The sequence below is a fragment of the Manacus vitellinus genome, unplaced genomic scaffold (genome assembly GCF_001715985.3).
Source record: "Manacus vitellinus isolate BGI_N305 unplaced genomic scaffold, ASM171598v3 scaffold_115_pilon, whole genome shotgun sequence".
NCBI classification, from domain to species: Eukaryota; Metazoa; Chordata; class Aves; order Passeriformes; family Pipridae; genus Manacus; species Manacus vitellinus.
In genome coordinates this window covers 174,817-178,654 of record NW_021938866.1, presented here as the reverse complement: position 1 = coordinate 178,654, position 3,838 = coordinate 174,817, and the positions used below count along the sequence as shown (strand labels likewise).

General features: G+C 47.8%; 1 long non-coding RNA gene across 1 annotated transcript in view; it reads left to right on the top strand.

Moving 5' to 3' along the window:
* The window catches only part of LOC115308090, a 6,442-nt gene extending 2,853 nt beyond the window's left edge, over nucleotides 1-3,589 (top strand). The window contains exon 2 of the long non-coding RNA XR_003916435.1: nucleotides 3,125-3,589. This is a non-coding gene — a long non-coding RNA (uncharacterized LOC115308090). The remainder of the gene's footprint in view (nucleotides 1-3,124) is intronic.
* Nucleotides 3,590-3,838: the final 249 nt, after the last annotated feature.

Genomic DNA, 3,838 nt, shown 5'->3' with positions numbered 1-3,838 from the left:
CCTCTGTGGCTGTGGGCCAGGGCTCTGTTTTACCCAGGCTGATGAGCAGCACTCTGGGGCCATGCGTGAAACCAAGTGGTTGGGGTAGCGAGATACAGCGTGTTTCACAATCCCTAAATGCTGCTGGGACATTCCTAAGTGCTAGTGGGACAGAAAGTCCACTTTTAATTGAGGATTGGTGGCACAAGTGCCATAGGGCCTGGAATCCTTACCAGCCCTTTGCTGTGCCAGGAGCCTGCCAGGTTGTAGTTGTGTCCAGGGCCTTTGCTCCGTGTGCTCCTGGCACAGAGCCACTGCCACGTGTGGGCCAGGAGCATCTGGCACACCTGGACTGTTTCTGAGAAACCTGGATTTGTCTCAGGCTGCTTCCCTAGCATGTAACAGCCCTGCCTTTGTCCTGGGCATTTGTTCTCCCTGGAGTTAGTGGCTGATGGGCAAAGTCTCGTGTTAAGGCTCAGTGTTGCTGTTGCAAACCAAAGGCAAAAAGAAGTGACAGGGAGGTGTTTCCTGCCTCACTATCAAAGTCCTTTATAAAAGGGGGAAAAATTAATAATTTGGACTGCACGCTCCTATTTTTCCTTTTTTCTTTTTCTTTTTTTCTTTTTTTTCTTGCACCCAGGAGCACAGCTGGGAAATGATGAGTCCAAAATGTGCATGTTGTAACCAACCATTGCTGGAACGTGTAAGCACATTAATATTATATAACCAGAGACAGAGAATCAGCTGCAGGCTTAGTGAGGAAGAGGAACTGCTTCAAACTTCACACTTTTCTTAAAGGCTGTTGTTCACAGGAGCAAAGGAAATTCCTGGGATGGTGGGGAAAATGCTGTCAGTTGTGGGAACAGGTAGCTCTCAATTCCCTGAACTCTGGTTGGGCTGCAGAGGAAGGGAAGTCCCAGACTTGCACACAATGTCACCCCACTTTGAAGCAGTTAGGGGTTGTTTTGTGGTTGTGTTCTGAGTAAAGAACCCCTTAAAACTGAAGGCCTGTTCTGCAGGAGCACACGTAGAGGTGCAGCCAAGAGGCATCTGCCCATGGCATGCGACTGATGTTTGCCAAGTATTGATCCAGTGCCCATCTCTGAACCTTGCACTGAAGGTAAAAGATACCAAAGTTTACCTTTTGTTTGAAAACTGATTTCACAGAGAGGTCGTGTCCTTTAGCTAATCCAGCAGTGATAGAGGTCTGTAACATGAAAATTGAGTGTACCACAGCTTGGGGGAGAGCCCTGAGGCCCACCCAGAAAGCTCCTGTGGCACAGCCGTGTATCCACAGACAGGGCAGTGCACAGGGAGCCTGGAAAAGGGACAGAGTGGAACGAGTAATTAGTCCAAATTAGCAGACCAAGCAGCAGCCCCAGGTCTCTCCCAGCTGTTTCTGCCCATGGCAGCACAACTGAAGTTGTGGTTATAGCTTGTGCAGTTGCAGCAGAGGACAAATGTCGTGTTCCTGTCTGTGCTGGGCCTTTGCTGGCACTGGGTGAGGCATGGTTAGAGCTCCCTGGGCTGTGTCACTGCAAGGGTGTTCACGTGCATCACAGACCCAGGGCTGAGCACACTCAGCACTCCAGGGCAGTCTCACCGTGCTCAGGTCATGGAATCATATCCTGGTGGAGCTGGACTCGGCCACTGGAAAATCCAGCTCCTGCTGAGGTGGCTATTCCCTTCCTCTGAGATCTCAGCCTCATGAATGCAAGGTTTTTACTTTTCAGTTTCAGTGCCTTTTCCTCCCTTTGATAATTCCCCAGCAGTAGTGTATGACAGTGCAACCACTTTCAGTTTCATGGATCTTATTTTATTTTTTCAAATGCATTTTCATTTTTGTGAGTGTTTTAATACTTTGCCACAATGTTTTTGGAAATAACCCAGAGGCCGGGTGAAACATCTGTCATTTCCAGCACGCTACATTAGCAAAGTAAAGAGTCAAATAACAAAATCAGAACAGAGTGTATTTGTAATGAATATATCCTAAGTTTATATTATAGTGCACTTTAAACTTGGAGACTAATCTGTCAAGTTAATGAAACATCCACAGCAAGTGGCAGGAAATGTTGGGTGAAAACAGCAGATGCATTTGGGCAAGAATAAATTAAGTTTGCATGAGGCCCTGAATCAAAAATGGGGAGAATAATCAATGGTAATCATCAGGAGGTAATTTATCTTTGGGATCCGTGTCCTGAGGTGTTTGAAAAGACCCCTGGGCTGGATGCACAGGGGGAGCAAGCAGGGTAGAGGGGTCTAGGGAGCAAGGATTTGTGGGTTTAAACCTTTGTTGTAAAGAGAGCTGGCTAATCCTGCATTTCAGCATTACACTGCTTTGCACTCTGCAGGACAGAGGCGGGTTGGGTTGGTTTTTTTGTGGATTTGGGCTTGTTGTTTGTTTAGTTAGACATTTACACTGATCACAGCCAGTAACAGAACCAAACAAACCTTCAGTTAGACAAAAAAGACATCTGAAGTATAAAATACTGTAGCTTCCATAATTCTTTGTGAAGTATTTCATTAAGTTGCATCATTTCGTTGCAACTTCACTTTGTGACAATGAGTGTTTGCTGTCAGAAAACAAGCTGCATTTCCTTTCATTGCTCTGCAGAAAATAAATGGAAAAAAATGACTTGTCCATAAACAAACCCTTTCCCCACAGTGTATTAAATCCAACCACAGTTTAAAGCTGTACTGTGAAAGTGAGCAGACTGGACCGGGGTCGGAACTGGGAATGGGGCAATCCCCAAACTGGATCAGGGCTGGAACTGGGAATGGGGGAAATGGCTTTATTAAAGCAATGTCCTGCTGTCCAGGGCAGTTTGACACCCCGATGGCACTGGGAGAGCAATGATGGGGTGGAGGGGCAGGTGAGTGGGGGCCCAGAAAAGGGAAGTTACAGCCCAGAAATGCTTAAAAATTCATGGGGGGTTTGTATGTGCAGAAAATATTAAAAACCGTAGTGCTTCTCATCTTTATATATGTTGAAAAATAATATTTATGTAAGAAATTGATTTCAAAATACAACCCTGTATCTACTGTATTATATAGAGAATCTTTGAGGATAAGAAATTCTAAATATAGACTTATAGCATTTGAAAATACAAATGTAACTTTTGTATGTATAAATTAAACAACAAAGGGCTTGAAAATGTGAGCAAAGAAGATGATGTCCACGTGGGAGCTCTGGGAGGTGTCCGTGCTGAACCAGCATCCCAGGGGCACAACAGGCGGCGGCGACACTTCCAAAGGAAGATTTGTCTCTCTGTGGGAAGCCGGGATTTCAAGGAGCGAGAGACGTTCCTGTCCAGCGTGGTTCACCTCCCGCCCTCCCCGAGCACGGCGCGGGCGACTGCAAGGAAGGATTCCTTTTTGCCCGTGCCCAGCCGGTGCCAGCCCAGCTGGCCGTGCTCCCTGCGGCCCGTCCGTGCAGAGGAGGGAGAGCGGCGGAGATTTATTAAGAGTGCATTTCCTGACAGTGTTTGTCTGCAGTCTTTCCCTCCTTTGACTCCCATGGCAGCGTCCGGGTTTCTTATTTCCTCTTGTGTAGCTGTTTGCATCCTAGGCAGGACCTGCCTCATCTGGAAATAAAGATTAAATATTTTAAGTGGGTTTTTAAAACCAGAGGGTTTGCCAGTGGAGGGTGCGAGTTGCAGAGACGGGGGGGGGAGAAGGAGAGCCTCAGGTGTGGGATGAGCTGCACCTTCTTGAGTGCGGGGAAGAAGTGGCTGTTGGAAATTGCAGAGGTTGCGAAGGCGGGAGGGGAATGCTGAAAGCAGAGCCGGGAGCGGGCTGTGCCTGAGCCGCGGCACGGTCAGTGCCAGCTCCGGGGCCGGCTGCGCTGCCGGGGCTGCCC